We start from the raw sequence: 17,948 nt of genomic DNA on the forward strand, positions 1-17,948 counted from the left end.
GGGGGTTGTGGGTAGCTGGCGGGTGTCAGGCAACCCTGCGCTCCCGCTACCCTGGCGCTGATCCAGCCGGATGAGGCCTGTGGTCCTACTCAGCAGATATTTTTAAAAGGCTGTATTAATCCCATGGTATGACAAGAGGGACCATGAAGAGGGAGGAAAGATTATGGCAGTATGGGTGGTCAGATAACAAAGAAGACAGTGTTAGGGAGGTGTAAAACGTCAGTCTGACACATAACTTATTACACACAGCTTGAACTTTGTACCTGAAATAGATGCATTTGGAAGTTGACATGCCAAAAGATATATGAGGAAAAGCTCAGAGAAAACATCCAAGAGGCAGAGGTTCTAAAGTCTTTCGCAAAGCTCTGCTTTTCTATAAACTAACATTGAACATTACTGAAGCTCAATTGTTGTTGAAAATGAAGTAAGGATGCTAGATATTGCTCAAGCTCCATGCTAATCAGCTTGCATTACAAATACATTAGAAGTTTGTGGAGTTACACTTGGAGGTTTCAGTCCAACATCATCTTGGCCTTGTAGCTCTGGACCTGTGGCAAAGCACATTACTGTGAGAATGACAAATACAAAAGTAATGTTCAACTCATGTCCAGGAAGCAAAAGAACAGAAGAAAGTGTCACACATGACCTTTAAAAGCATGACAAAGAGACGTAAGGCACCCCACTGGGCTCTACTCTGAAAGAATCCACCATTTCTAAGTAACACCACCCTGGGGAAGCAAGCTTTCAAAACCTGGGGCTGTGGGCTACATTGGTGAACCAAATTGGACCAAGTCATCTTCAACCCAAAAACTCTCCATTCATCCAAAATAAAGATTTTGGGGGTCAAAATATGTGTCATTAGAGGCATCTAGAGTGAAGAAAGACCTTTTTTTGAGTTGATTATTTTTAAAGATCATTGAAAGACTAAGTCAGTGTTTGTGCTAAGGTCCTTAAGGTGTCCCCTAAACTGAAGCTCTGAGATTTCTGTTTACCTTAAAGTATTCTCTACTGTTTTAGAAGTTTCACACAGAACAATACTAGAGCCACAGTGTTTTAGGTTAGTTGCAGACTTTTGTTGGGGACACATAAACAAATAAATATCTTTCCATGTCAGACAGGAAACAATGACAGAATGTGGTGGTTTGAATATCCTATACCCACAGAGTGCCACTATTAGGAGGTGTTGTGTTGTTGGAGTAGGTGTGGCCTTTTTGGAAGAAGTGTTTCACTATGAACACCTCCACAGTGGGCTTAGAGACCCTTCATCTAACTGCCTTGTTCCTATTTATCTTTGGAACAAGATGTAGAACTTTCAGCTCCTCCAGCGCCATGCCTGCCTAGACAATGCCATTCTTCCCACCATGATGAAAAAGGACTGAACCTCAGAATCAGTAAGGCAGTCCCAACTAAATGGTCTTTATAAGACTGGCCTTGGTCATAAAGTCTCTTTACCACAATGTAATCCCTAACTAAGACACAATCCAAAGAAAGACCTCTACCCAGGTATCGCCTGGGGAACCAAAGAGGTTGATAGAATTATTTACACATGCATGCCTGAGGAATTACCTACAAAAGAATAGGTTACTAGGTAGCTAGCTGCATCATAGAAATATCCCACTACTGTAGTACTGATGTACAAAAGGTATACCACTCTGTATCCTGCACAACTTGGAGAAAGGCCCACCATCACTGAGATACTGTACTACTAGATTTTCATAAAGTATTGCCCACTGAATGGGGCCCAAGAGGGCTACTGTGCATCTATCAGAGAAAAATGTTTCTTCAAGTGGTAAGTACATTCACATTTTCCTCATAGGTTAGACAAAAGCTTTTACTTTGCCCACAAAGCCAGAAGTAAAAATACCGATTAACTGTGTAAGTGATTATGTAGTTAGTAATTCTGCCTCTAAGAGCAGTAGGTTAACCATACCAGATTAACGGGCATTTGGTAACTTGGCTACATTACTTTCTGAAAACAGTACAGTAGCTTCTGACAAGGTTTTTCTGCAGGGAGAGGTAAGGAAATAAAGGTGCAGAGGAAAGGAACATGCCCAGGGTGGCATAGCAGTCCACAGGAGCGCTGTGTTTTGAGCCGCGCTGAAATTCCGGAGTTCATTCTGATAGAGAAGCAAGAAGCAAGCACCATAGCTAGAACCATTAGAAATCTGCCATCCCTGGGAATATGTAGGCTAAAAGCTTGTTACTTAAAGTGCAGGTTCTTCAGCTCTAAAACCACCCTGATGGTAGGAGGCTAAATCTCAAGGGAGAAAACACAGGCCAAATAAGAGTTTTAAGCATGATAAAGTAGAAATTATTCTCTTGGTCTTTTCGCCAAAGGATGACCACCTTATTAAAGTGTAAGTAAGGGTCTATCTCAGAACCTCACCAAAGAAAGCCATCTTATTGTCAGTAAGTCATAAAATAAATAGTGTTAGTAGTTCTGACTGTGGGTTTCATCAACCTTAATGGATTTTTCAGCAGTCTTTGCATAGCTCCTCTTAGGGCATTCCTTCCAGTGAGATATTGTGCAGTCTGACAAGCTTCTTCTGTAAAGCAACATAAAGGAAATATGCCCAACTCTTCAGGCTATACAGCCACCTTCACAACTATTCAATCCTGCCAGGTAAAATGAAGTCACCGCAGCCTATAGGAATGAATAGGTGTGGCTGTGTTCCAATAAATCTCTGAACAGCCAGTTGACTCTTAAATCCATGAGTATCTGTGATAAATTGGGTCTCTCACTCAGTTTGCTGGATACTTCTCCAGGTTTAGCATAAAAAGTCCTATATCTTATAAAATCTCATTCCAATGCAAATTAAGATGGTAGGTTATTTGGAATTACTAGATGAATTCACTTTGAACTTGACAACAGCCCAGAAATAAAGAATATATACGAAGTCTGACAGTAACCATCCCTCCCTCCCCTGAGCTTCTAAGAGCCCTTAGGTATCACAAAGAGAAAGGAAGGAACCTTTCCTACCACTTTTGCTATGAGGATTTCTCCTCCCACCTCACCACACACACACACTACACACACACACACTACACACACACAATATACAAACACACAAGCTGATTACATCTTCAGTCTAGCTGCAAACTGAGTGTTGTCAAGGCATCTGACCATCTCAGGAGAAGAAAGGTGACTCATAATACTACTGTCATTTTGAGCTAATTACTGTTTCATATTAGCGTGAGCCCCAGAGAGACTGAGGGATTCCAGGTGACAAACAAGAGAGAATCTTCAGGGACTACAGCAATACAGATGAAAAGAACTTCCAACACAACACTAATTGACTCTTGTCTTTGCAGTTCTCAGAAGCCTCTGTGAGGAATTTTATAGTGAAGTGTTAGGGATTGCTAAAAAACACAGGCATTGTGCTTTCTCCTGAGATTCCTAGCTCACCATAACTGCAAAGAATATGAAAAGTTTGTGATATTTACAGTAAGAAAATGACACCTTCCCTTTATTACCCATGTGTCTTTCAATAAATCCCCAAGAACTCTAAATTCATGTCTCCATTTCCCAAACAGTTATAATATCCAGTGTTTGATGCTATTGTGGCAATTGAAGGTAATATTCATTGTCTATCCTTCTGGTGTACTGAATATGCCATGGTATGGTTGCTGTGATGGTTTCAATATGCTTGGCCCAGGGAGTGGCACTATTCAGAAGTGTGACCTTGTTGGAGAAAGTGTGTCACTGTGGGCATGGACTTTGAGACCCTGATCCTAGCTGTCTGGAAGCCAGTGGTATCCTAGCTGCCTTTGGAACAAGAGGTAGAACTCTTAGCTCTTCCAGTGCCATGCCTACCTGGATGCTGCTGTGCTTCCTGCTGTGTTGATAATGGACTGAACCCCCTAACCTGTAAGCCAGCACAAATTAATTGTTGTCCTTTATAAGAGTTGCCTTGGTCATGGTGTCTCTTCACAGCAATGAAACCCTAACTAAGACAAATGCTTTGACTTGGTATGACACTACATCATTTTATGGGTCTGAATAACTGGGAACCTTAACCACTGAGTTGAAAAAGGCATTCCAATAGCACATCTGAGCATTGGGCATAGCTTGCTAATGGAACACTTATATAACATGAGAGACATCATGGATTCCATCTCAACACAAAGAAGAAGACAAGAAGGAAAAAAAAGAGAGAGGAGGAGGAGGAAGAGGCAAAGGAGAAAGAGGAGGAATAGAAGAAAAGGAGATGGAGGAGAAGGAGGAGGGGGCAAAGGAAGAGGAGGAAGAGGGAGAGGAGGAGACAGGTATCATGATGTGAAAAGCTAGTAGACATGGAAAGATGGCTCAGTAGTTAGAACACATTGTGTTCTTACCCTTGAATCTGAGCTCATTTCCCACTACCCACATTGTATGGCTCCCAACTGCCTGTAACTCCAGCTTTGGGGGATCAGAGCCCTCTTCTGGCCTCTTTGGGAATTGTGCTCATGTTCACACTATACACACATAGAAATAATTAAAAGACAAGGATGAATGATGGTGGTTTATTTAACTAAAGGAAAAGAGGAGGCATGCATGAGCATGAGATTAGAAGAAGAAAGCTTGTTTAAAAGGAATTAAAGACACCAAACAGTATAAGATATTGTGAAATATATGCTTGTGTTCTTCTTACCTTTCTCTTTTGAGATATATAATAATTTATTTTCAATTGTGCTGGCTATGCTGTCAAACATCAAAACTTCTTTCTCCTAACAAACAACATCCCATCTCTTTTAACATACAAAATCTATAATTTATCTCTGAAAACTACTGTGTTTCAATGTTGTACATTTTTTGTAAATTATCCATCAATGAATTATTATTTATTTCTCATACATGATGATAGTCATCTGCACATTAAAAACAGGCATGTCTATCATTGTATAGACACCAGGGAAGCTTTCAACACCTTGAAACATCTACATCATCCAGTTGGTTTTCTAGTGTTTTGTTTGTTTGTTTGTTTGTTTGTTTGTTATATATATTATTGAAAGCCATTATACATTTCTGAGAAGGTACTTGGTTTAAGAATCTAAACAATAAGTCATATTGTCTATACAAATCAACTCATGTTACTGGACATGAATTTAAAATCAATTATCTGGTAATGGTAATTATTACATTAATTGGTAAGCATCCTAGATATATTTCATAATTTTTATATTGGTACACTTCATATACTTTTGCAGATAGTTTTATTAAGTTTTCCATCACTGTAGCAGGTAGTTTGATGTAAAGATTGGACTAAATCTGTGAAAGTCTAGCAAACCTTTACATACTTTATTTTACACACATGAGTATTTGTTTCCATGTATATTCACGCATCATGTGTGGATCTAATGCCTATGATGTCCACAAGAGGGCACTGGTTCTGCTGGAACTGGAGTTAGAGGATGTTGTGAGGTGCTACATGGGTTCTGGGAATTGAGTCTAGGTCCTCTGGATGTGGAGTTAGTGCTCTAAACCATTAAACTGTCTCTCCAGCACCCCTAAATGATTCAAATTAAATGAATTACCAATGAAAAACCCACTGGAATGCATAATTTTCTATAATTTTTTTCTAAGAAATCTATACTTAAAGCTGTAAAATAATTGTCTCAAATTAAGTCACAAAGGGTAAGAAATGTCCATTGAAAGTGTTCTAAAAATAATTTACATTTCAAGCAGTGTATACATTTCATATATGTCTGCTAACTTAATCTCTTTTTCACTTAAAACCACAAAAGAATACATTATAAAATTACAGAAAAAACATAGCCCACAAAAGGCTGCATATCTTTTACTGGTTTCCATTTCCATTCAGGTCGATATGTTTTCTTCTTTCTTTGAGATGCCCTCCTTGGCCCATGCATTATTTAGAAGTGTGTTCTTGGTTTCTAAGTGTTTGGATCGCTTCCTGTTACCTTTCTGTTAATGAGTTTCAGTTTTATTTCGTTGCGGTCAGACAACACATTGTGTCTGACTCCGATGCTTTCAGATTTGCTGAGGCTAATTTTACAGCTCAGAATATAATCTGGTTTTCATGAGCAATCAGAGAGTATGGGCAGGGCTAGGGATATAGCTCAGTGATAGAGGACTTGTCTTTTCCCAGCCATCACCCACTTTGAAATTGGATTATTTAGGGGTGTATTTGTTGTTGTGTTGACTGTTTCTTGCCATATTTGAATATTAACAAGGCTTTGTCAGATATATGGCTTGAAAACCATTTCTTCCAAGTGGCAGGTTGCCCCTTTGAATTGTTGATTGTTTACATTGCCAAAGAGACTCTTATTCTTTGTTTATTCCTTCTTGCTTACTCTGTCTTTAGTGACCTGTTCCTTTGGTATTAATACTCAAATAACTGTTTTTCCGATCAATGCAAAGCACTCTGACCCTGTTTGGCTTTGTTGTTTCTTCCTAAGAACTATGTGTTAGGGTCTTTTGTTTGATTCCCCAAGGCACTGTGAGTCACTGTTTTGTGCATCTGTATACTGTTATTCTTCTGCATGAAAATACCTAGTTTCCCAGTAATGTATATTGAAGAGATGGTACATGTTTCATTTTATCTTCTTGATGTCTTTGTCACAATTTAGTTGAACATCTATAAGTGATTTTTATTCCCAGACTCCCTATTTTGTTCTGCTAGTCTATGGTGTATATGTTTTACTTCTTTTTTTTTAAACCAGTATCAGGCTGCTTTGATTACTGTAGATTTGTAACTATTGTGGCCTGCATATGAAATGCCCCCAAAAGTCCCTTTCTTGAAGGTTTTGTTCACAATGCAGTATTATTCAGAGGTGCAGCATCAAGGAAGTGACTGGTTGCTGGGGGCATAACTTCCTCATCAGTGGATTCATTCATAAGTCAATGGCATTGTTGGAAGGTGGTAGTAATTAGGTAAGGTCTATTTAAGCCAGTGGTGGCATGCCCTGGGAAGACATACCTTGTCTCTGGCCCCTACTCTCCCTACTGTGCTTCATGAGGTAGCCTATTCATTCACTACAGTGTTCCGTTTAAGTGGTCAAAATCTATGACACCATAAGCCAAGTCAAAATTTGCCTTCCGTAATTAACATGTTTCGTCACTATGAGGAACAGCTGAACCTCATGGTGGCATAATCCAAAATCCAAGTATGTAGTTCCTCTTTTTTTTTTAGTCAAGGTTTCTTTGTCTGTTGGAAGTTTTTTGAAGTTCTGCATAATCTTTGCTTTATGTATGTATAAAGCTATACTAATATTTAATTTCACATAATAAGCTGAATAGAAAAATACATATGTATTCTATCATCCTGTAAGTGACATTCCCCCTCTCCTGATGTTTATATATTTAAAATAAATTTCTGGTGTGGAGAATGGGACCATATTTTGGACCAAAACATCATGATTCTTTACTCAATTGCCAGAATTGGTTCCCTAGAGGGTAGACTCTGAAAAATAGAGGGAAAAGGCAGGGCTCTGCAGATTAGCCATTTTACCTAAGTTTACCAGATTGATTTATTTCATTGATCAGAATCCCAGGCTTACAAGGGCCAAATGATGAAACTTTGGCATTGCTACCTCTGCAACAGATCAAACATCCATTTTCACATGGGCTGTCTGGTTGGTGGATCAATAATCATTACATGTATTCTCAGGTCTAGAAGGTTATGCCTTCCAGATTTTACACAACTGCTAATAAAAAGACAAGACTTTTCAAGCTGGGCAAAATGGTGCTCACCTGGGATCACCACACCTAGAGGCAGAGGATTATAAATCCGAGACAAACCAAGATTACATAGTGTGACCTTGTCTCAAACTAAGTACAACAACACAAGTAGCCAATGTGCAAGCCCTGGTGTTTCCTACAATACTAAGGTGATAATGCAGGTAAATTATGCTTTCTATGAAGACATTACTGAAATTGGTGGCACCACAAAAAGCCCTTGATAGATGCAATGGTTGTGAGTCCTCTTTTGTTTTTATTTAACTCTCAAATCTGGCCAGGAGTGATCAATTTTGCATTGGCCATAGAAAATGAAAATGAATTATCCTAGGCTGCACAGGTAATGACTCCAATTGCATTTATTATTTAGGTGTGATCTATTTCAAGAAGGAAATCAATAGAAGTCCTCTTATTGATTCAGTGCAATGCAGTTAATTTCACCTGGCTGAGGATCTAAGAGTACATCTTAACTATCTCTCCCCAGGATGAATTCAGCTGCTTCTATACCATAATTTAGCCTACATAGCTATGACTGTCTTGCTTGTTCAGGAGACACAGTACACAGGTCTGATACACTGGTGATGTCAGCCATTAGACCCTGAGAAGGAATGCTTTGGTCTTCCAAAAATCCATGCATGTCATGGAATAGAAAGTAAATTATGTAAAAATATAACAGCATCAAAGGCATCAATAGGCAAAGGCATATCAGTACATTTCTCCAAATTAAAAGACAAGTTATACTACTTTGCACTGGGTACTTTTATAAACACAACCGACATGTGGAAGCACACTTAAAATAATCAGGAGTACATATGCAGTTGGGTGGAATACATGATCATGTTCTAAACACCAGGAAGTGTGAATGGGACCCACGTAGAACAGGGGATCTTTTTAATGGAAACTAAGTTGAAGATCTTGAAAAGAGATCATTCTACACTTAGGGTCTGCCACTCTAGATCTTCAAGAAAATACTCTTATAATTAAAGGGGAAGTTAACCACATTCATAAGGCAGAAGTCAGTATGGATGGTCAAACATCCACAAGTGAGCTAATGCCAAAGATGGCAGGTGGTCTCCAAAAGCTAGAAACACAATATTCCTTTGACCCTCATTTGGAAACCATTTTTTTTCCTGATATGAAATGTCTAGCCTCCAGAACTTTGAGAGATAAAATATAATGATATTAATGTTTCCAGCCACCAAATTTGTGGTTATGTTATTTGGGGGTAGCAAGAAGTGTGAAGAGGTAGCTCAGTTTGAATGGATCCAAGAAAGGAAAAAAAAAGTGTCTCTAGATGATTCTGGTTCTAACAGATTCAAAGAATTGCACAGAGCTTGTGGAAGTCAAAACACTGTATTGAAATATGAGTATCCTAATAAGAAATGTGCAGACCTCTTGGCTTATGGCAATGTATTCTTGCGCAATGTTACTCTCCTTTGTAGAAGATCATCAGAGCTTCTATGTGCCCTTCATGAATTGAAACCACATGACCTCAGGCACTGAGTTGCTTCCATTAAGTCTGTGTCCCTTTAACTTAGAGAAACACCAGCATGTGGATATGGTAGAAACTGGGCCCAAGCTTGTGTCATAGGCTCACGCAGATGTATCAACAGATAATTCACTTTCATGCCTGCTTCTCCCCTGGCACAGTAAGCCAGATTTTCCACCAATAGTCAATAGTTATGCCAGGGACAAGTGAGTTCTACAAATGATAGGAACAAGGCAGTAAACCCATACTCAGTTCACTCTGAGTAGTCAGGAAAAAAAAATCTCATTTTTCCAAAACCCAGGGCACTTGCTTGTAAACTGGATTGAAGTGAAGATACCAAAGTTACTCTGATAGAAATACAGCCAAAGCCCAGTATGTATAAAATCAAAGACTGAAAGAGGGAATATGAAGAAAGAAGGCAAAGGGAGGACAGATGAGTGGGGTGGCTTGACCTAAAAGATCCCTAGAGAACAAAAGAATACAGGTGATTCTTCTGAGAAATTCCTGATAGTTTTCCTAGCAGAATTCTTGGCATAGACATGACAGGAATGTCTGTGCTTAATGAAAACCTTATACTAGCACAGAAGTCTCTGAGACCCCAGAGACTTGGAGAGCTTTTGCTCTCCAGATCCAACACATACAACTCTTCTTGCCATAGGCTGTTTATGTTGGGATCCTAGAATTTTTTTCTTGAAATTAATGATAATTAATAATTTCAGAAGATTAATACCTGTATGCCCCTTACAGTGAATCAGCACTGGCATGCACCCAACTCCTGCACTTTCCAGTAGGATGAACTGAAGCTGTTCTCTGTAAACCTTTGGCAGCTTCCTCATTTGTTTAGATGTTTCCCTTGGAGTTCATGAAACCATCGGTCTTCTGTATAACATGTCCTGCCTTAAACTCTCACGTGGGGCAGTTGATCTAAGACATTTACCATGTCCTTGATAAATAACCTAGCAAGTCAAACTCAATACCCTATAAACAGATCCAAACCTTTACTGAAGGAAAGACTTTCAACTGTCGCTATGTGGGTCCAACTTTCTCTTCATACTAGAACACCAGTCAGATTAGACTGAGACCTATTCTAGTGGTCTGGCTTTAAGTTAATCACCACTCTATTTTTTTTCAATTTCCACATTTATTTTATAGTTTCTATTTTGTTTATCTCTATTTCATTACAGTATGATCTGATAACATATAATAAAATATACAATTTATTTTTGTATAGTTTTTCTGTTTTATGATTTTTATTGGATACTTTATTTATTTACACTTCAAATGTTATCCCTTTTCCCAGTTTCTCCTCTGGAACCCCCATATCCCATATCCCCTCCCCCTGCTTAGGATCTGCCTTCAGATGCCATTATGTTCTGAGGGGAAGCATATTGGATACTTCAAACTGTGAATTTGAGGAGAACAGAATTCAGCCCATAGTAGTCACATGTGCAATATAAATTTAGAGTGGAAAATATTCCTTGCTTCTGTTTGACTAGGAAATGCTTTTCTCAGAAGGAAGCACGCATCACTCATATTTGCATAGGCAAACCTGGGGTTGAAAGTTTATTGAGCTGTCCTGATTGGCTCTCAAATCACCTTCCTCTAAAGAACTCATCTACATAATGAAACAGTTGGAGCTGCTTGTAAGAATTGAGTTACAGACTTGAACTCCCTGGCAGGGGAGGCATACTTCTCACTTTCAGATAGATAGGTAGATAGATGGCTAGCTAGCTAGCTAGATAGATATGAAAATAGAGATGGAGAGATATATAAACTCCCAAGCAGAAATTAAGAACGAGATGAGTGAGGAGGAGTCAACCCTTTCAGTTTGGTAAAGGAAATTACTTGTAACTTCATAAAAGGATTAATTTACCATCAAGCAATTGCACGGCTGTTCTGAGTCAATATAACAATGCAATAGCTAACAGTACCAACAGTATGAGATGAACAGTAAATGACAACTGAAATGCTACACATACAGGGACAGCAAGAACTGAAATAGTCATGAATGTTTTGGCTCAGCCTGCAATGAAACACTCCCATCACTGGATGTCTATAGGGAGGAAAAGTATATCCAGGGTGAGCAGTAGAGTCTGTCAAAAACACACCCACAGCCATGAGATCTCAGTACAAGCAAAACAAAGCAAAACAAAACAAACAACAACAACAACAACAAAGCAGATCTACTGCTTAGAATTCCCTTCCTTATTATATGGAAATGTATCAACCATATTTTCCATTTGTTTCTTTCCACTAAGGTCACATATGCATTGGTCCTTTGTGGTTTTCTGATTACTTTGCATGTGGTGACTCATGAGAATAAGATTAACACAGAACTAGAAAGAAGAGTAGACCACAATCAGAGGCCTTGGTGCTAGAGCCTCAAGTCAAGGAGATGTTAGTGACTTCTGGGAGCTATTGTCTGGTGTGTGAGGGTGAACTGGTTTACATCAGGTAGAAGGTTTTTGTACTGAACATTTTGTTCTTGTTTGTGAAGAACAGAAATAGGAGTGGGTTGGACACATGCCTTCCATGTTTCAGCTACTTGTCGTAAGAGCCTTGGGCAATTTCTGCACTGTGTCCCTATGGGGTCTCTGCTTGTATGGGCTGTCTCCTAATGTAAATCAAAAGGGATTCTTTTGAAAGTAATGGTGATTTCATAATGAGGAGGGGGTGAGTGTTGGATAAGTAAGATACTCACAGCCAAATGTTAACATTGGGGAGAGGGTGACCAACCTTAAGTTTTCATTTTACATCAACAATGACACATTGCACCCACTTGTTAGTCTGAGCCTATAGTAATGACCCAACTTAATCTGCGTACTGAAGGTAGAACTGTACAGTGTTCTGAATCCAGTCTCCTTTGGATGTCTGGTCTTCCAAGGAATTTTGATTTACAGCATTAATTTATAAGTAAAACCCATTTGGCTTGAGTTAGTTCCTTGTCAGACTTTTCTATATGTGTTTCCTCTAAATTGCCATACCTCCTCACCAGCACTTGCTCCTGGTGTCTGCTATGGAGACTTCTGGTTTACCCTCTGCTTCTCCTTCACTGTCCTCCTCTTTGTCTTCTTTACTCTCTCTATTTTTCTTGTTTACATTCTTTAGGCCTCTTCTCACTTCTTCATTAAACTATATGTCATGAGAGGCCTGGTCTTGAGTAAAATAAATTCCAAAGGTACTCTTCTCTTTGTCAAAAATACTCTCAAAAACACATGACAAATATCTTATTATATTAGACCTAATTATTAATTAGGTAATTGAGTAGTGTTAACTATTCTTAAAGGACTATATAATAGCTCTGTAAAACTTTTATCCAATTTTGAATGTCTATAGACAGTAAACAAACACTCCTCATTTCCCTTTTGCCCTACCATGGAAGTAACTGTTTGCAAGATTTTTCTTTCCATTTTTGTGGAATATCTCCAATATTAGCAAGATGTCTCTATGTGTGAATTTTGTTTTTAAAATTTATCATGTTTGATATTCATTAGCCTTCTCATGGCTGAAGAATATATGAAAACTTTCATCAGAAAATTGTCAGCCACATTTTCTGCAACTATTCTGAAACTTTTTCACATTCCTTTGTATCAAGAACTCAGGTCAAGAATATATTATATATTTATATACTGTGCTTGTATTAGGATTCTTCATAGAAAAATGAACCAAAATGAACCAGGATATAGATAGATAGACAAATGATAGGTATGTAGGTATCAGATAATAAATACACACATATATGTATACACACACACATACATTTATATATATATATATATATATATATATATATATATATATGTGTGTGTGTGTGTGTGTATGTGTGTGTGTAATGAAGAAAGAATGATAAGTGGAATTTTCATACACTATCATGAATGCTGAGAAGTCTCACTACAGGATGTCAGCAAGTAGGAAGGCATAGGATCTGACAGAACAGCTCAAATCCAAAACTCTGAGAACATGAAAAGGTTGTAGTATGTCAATCAGTCCAACAGTGGAGGCCTTTGAGTCTAGGGCTTTGCTGGTCCACTCACAGAGATCGGTGCTGAAAAACCTTGAGTTCAGATGTTCAGAAAGAGGTAGAAAACCCTATTCTCCAAAAGAGGAAAATAGTGAGAAAAGAGGGAATGGAAAATACTTAAATTTATTCTTTCATTAGTCTTCTTGCCCATCTCTACTGAATGAATAAATTCCCATAAATTTGTTTTTTAAAAAACAATCAAACAAACAAACAAACAAACAAACAAACACTAGTATGTCTGTGTATTTCATTGTGGACCAATGTACTAATGGGTAAGACTCATCCCAAATAATGTCTGGGAATTTGGGTAAATGAAAATGTATAAGAAGCAGGCCTGTAGATGAGCTTGTCTTAGGTACTTCTCTACTGCTGTGACAGACAACATAACCAAGTCAAATTACAGAATAAAGTTTGTTGTGGCTTATAGTTTCAGAGGGTTAGTCCATGACCATCATAGCAGGGAGTACTGCAGCAGGCAGGCATGGTGCTAAGAGCAGTAACTGAGAACTTACATCCTGATCCATATGTATGATGCAAAGAAACACTTAGAATGGTGTTGGCTTTGGAAACATAAAAACTCACCCTCTTCCCCAGTGATATACCTCCTCTAACAAGACTATACTTCCTCATCCTCCCCAAACAATTCCACCAACTGGAGGCTAAGTTATTTAAATATATGAGGCTTTAGAGACCATTCTCATTTAAGCCACCACATTCCACTCCCAGGCTCCCTTAGGCTTATTGCCATATCATAATGCAAAATGGGTTTAGTCCAACTTCAAAACACTTTCACAGTCTCAAGGCAATTTAAAGGTTCAAATTCTAAAATTTCTTCTGACACTGACTTCATAAAACCAATCTCTACAACCAAATTACATACTTCCAACACACAATGGCACAGAATATACATCATCAACTAGTAGAGCAGAATAAATGCATAGTGAGGAAATTCTGATCCAAGCAAGACATGAAACCCAGCCGGGAAACCTTATAATCCTATAACTTTGTTTGATGCCAATGGGCTTGGATAGCTCTTCCCTACCAGTTTTGCTGGCTGCAATACATTTCTTTCTTTTGGGCTGGTTCCACTAGTGCAACTCCTTCTGACAGACATCTCATGAAGTATTACAACTATCTATACCCAACTCCCAGTCCAACTTCTGTCATAGTTACTTTTTTATTGCTGTGATAAGGATACAATTAAAAGGCAACTTATAGAGGAAAGAGTTTAATTGATGGCTTAGAGTTTCTGAGGGTTAGAAGCCATGACCATAATGGGGCAAAATGTTGGAGGAGCATGGAAGCAGGTCAGTCAGCAACTCCATGGCACTGGAGCAATAGCTAACAGCTTACATCTTGACCCAAAAGCATAAGGAAGAAAGAGTCACTGGGAAGATGTGGGGTTTTGAAACTGATATACCTCCTCAAATAAAGTTCCACTTCCTAACTATTCTCAAACAGTTTTACTAATTGGGGACTAAGTATTCAAAAGTATAACCCTATGGTGCCCATCCCCATTCAAACTGTCAGAGTCTTCTCTTCTCCCTGAGGGAGTTGAGTTTCTTCATACTGCCACCGTCAACCACAGGAGTCTTCCTGTAGATTCTTCAACAGTGGAATACCAATTTGTATTAAGCAACCCTCCACTAAAGACCTTCAGTTTTACACTAAATTGCCTTTCTTGTCATAAAGCATCCAGCATGGGTGGATTTGGATTTCCAAGCTTCCCATTCTAGAGATGGCTAATTAGGTTATCTGGCATCTAATGTGTGAGCCTGTCTAAGAAATCCAGTCTCTAAATTATATGTATTCTATAAATTCTATTGATTACCTTTCTTTGGCAAACCATGACCAACATACCCATCTTATGGCTGGTTACATTTTTTATCATTTTATTTATTTAAACAAATAAATTTTGATCATATTCTTCTCCTACCTCAATTCCTTCTAGATCCTCTCCACCTCCATATGCACACAACTTTGATTGTTTCTTGCTCTATGCTTCTTTTAGATGTGATTTTTTTTTTCTGGAATGTTCAGGTATGCTGTTAAGTTGTTAGTATGAGATATCTCTATTTTTTTTTAATGTAGGCCCTTAGTGTTATGAACTTACCTCTTATAACAGCCTTCATTGTGGCCCATAAATTTTGGTATATTCTGTATTCATTTTTATTCAATTCTAAAAGGTATTTCATTTCTGATTCAATCCATTTTTCCACCAGCAGAGAGTTGTTCCAGTTCCATAAGTTTGTGAGCTTTCTGTTCTTTCTAATCTCATTGTTTTCTAGTTCTAATCTGTGGTGATCAGGATGCAGTATGTTCTTTCAATTGTCTTGTCTCTGTTGAGACTTACTCTATGTAGTCAGTTTTAGAAAAAGCTCCAAGAAGTGAAAAGAAGGTATATTCTTTTATGTTCCAGTTAAATGTTCTACAAATATCTGGTAGTTGTGTTTGTTTTTTAACTAGTTAGATCCAGCATCTTTCTTTTTAAGTTTTGCCTGGATAACTTGTCTATTAGCAAGAGTCAGGTATTGAAGTCCTTCCTATTAGTAAGAGGAAGTGAATATGTGATTTAATCTTGAAGTGTCTCTCTTACACACTTGGATACCCTTGTTTTAGAGATATCAGTTTAGGAATTGCAATGTGCTCTTGGGAAATCTGTTTCCTTTGATAAGTATGTATCTAATTCTTCTGACTAGTTTGATTTGAAGTATATTTTGTCAGATATTAAAATGGCTGCAACAGTTTGCTTCTTGTGTCCATTTGCTAGGAATAGCTTTTCCCAACACTTTACCTGATGTGATGTTTATCCTGATGTTAAGATGTATTTCTTGGATGTAGCAGAAAGATGGATCCTGTTTTGTATCCATTCAGTTGGTTGGTATCTTTTAATTGGGGAAATGAGATCACTGATGTTGAGAGATATCAATAACCAATTATTGTCAATTCCTATTATATTATTGTTAGTGTTGTTATGGTTGGTTGTGGAAGTGGTGGTAGTTTGTGTGTGTGTGTGTGTGTGTGTGTGTGTGTGTGTGTGTGTGTGTGTTGTGTTGTGTTTCCTTTCCTTTGACTTTACTGGTCTAGGATTATTCATACTTTGTTTTCTTGAATGTAAACTCTTTTGGTTGAAGTTTACCTTTTAAAACCTTATGTAGCTGGTCAGGCCAGTGCCAGGCTATCTTGGACTCAAAATAGGCAGACAGTCCCATGGTCCCCAGAGGACTCTCCACTCTGCAGGCACTGTAGCATACTCAGGATCTTAGGATCACCAGTGAGTAGAACCAACACCACCGGCAGCAGGAGCCAGGGACGCAGGAAACCCGCCCAACCAGTGTATTGGGTTCCTTCCAGTCAACACTGGTCTACCTTGGTTGCAAACTCAGCTCCAAGGCCCCCAGGCACTCCAACACACCCAGGATCTTAGGATCCCAGGATCCCAGGAGCTTGGTCACACCAGGATCTCAGGGTCACAGAGGAAGCTTGAATCCCAGGAACTCTGACACACTCAGAATCTCAGGATCACAGGATCTCTGAATCACAGGATTACAGAGAAAACTGGACTCTGAGGAGCTCTGACCCAACCAGAATTACAGGAAGGACAGGCTCCAATCAGATATAGTAAGGGCAGAGAGCACTTGAGATAATCAGATGGCAGGAGAAAAGGGTAAGAACAGAAGCAATGGAAACCAAGGTTACTTGGCATCATCAGAACTCAACTCTCCCATCATAGCAAGTCCTGGATATACCATCACACCAGAAAAGTATGATATGGATTTAAAGTCACTTTTCATGACAATGATGGAGGACTTTAAGAAGGACATAAATAACTCCCTTAAAAGAATACAGGGGAGCAAAAGTAAACAGGTAGAAGCCCTTAAAGAGGAAATATAAAAGTCCCTCAAAGAATTACAGGAAAACACAGTCAAATGGGTGAAGGAATTGAACAAAACCATGCACGGTCTAAAAATGGAAGTAGAAACAAAAGAAACACCCAAAGGAAAACAACTCTGGAGATAGAAATCCTAGGAAAGGAGTCAGGAGCCATAGATGCAAGCATAAAAACAGAATACAAGAGATGGAAGAGAGAATCTCTGGTGCAGAAGATACCATAGAAAACATTGACACAGCAATCAAAGAAAATGCAAAATGCAAAAAGATCCTAACCCCAAACATCCAGGAAATCCAGGACACAATGAAAAGACCAAACCTAAGGATAATAGGTATAGAAGAGGGAGAAGATCCCCAACTTAAAGGGCCAGCAAATATCTTCAACAAAATTATAGAAGAAAACTTCCCTAACCTAAAGAAAGAGATGCCCATAAACATACGAGAAGCCTACATAACTCCAAATAGTTTGGACCAGAAAAGAAATTTCTCCTGCCAGATAAAAATCAAAACACCAAATGCACAAAACAAAGAAAGAATGTTAAAAGCAGTAATGGAAAAATGTCAAGTAACATATAAAGACAGACCTATCAGAATTAAACCAGACTTATCACCAAAGACTATGAAAGCCAGAAGATCCTAGGCAGGTGTCATACAGACCCTAAGAGACGACAAATGCCAGCCCAGGCCATCTTCCCAAAGCTATCTACAGATTCACTGCAATCCCCATCAAAATTGGAACTCAATTCTTCATAGACTTAGAAAGAGCAATTTCGCCGGGCGTGGTGGCGCACGCCTTTAATCCCAGCACTCGGGAGGCAGAGGCAGGCGGATTTCTGAGTTCGAGGCCAGCCTGGTCTACAAAGTGAGTT

The sequence above is a fragment of the Mus caroli genome, chromosome 7, assembly GCF_900094665.2.
Source record: "Mus caroli chromosome 7, CAROLI_EIJ_v1.1, whole genome shotgun sequence".
NCBI classification, from domain to species: domain Eukaryota; kingdom Metazoa; phylum Chordata; class Mammalia; order Rodentia; family Muridae; genus Mus; species Mus caroli.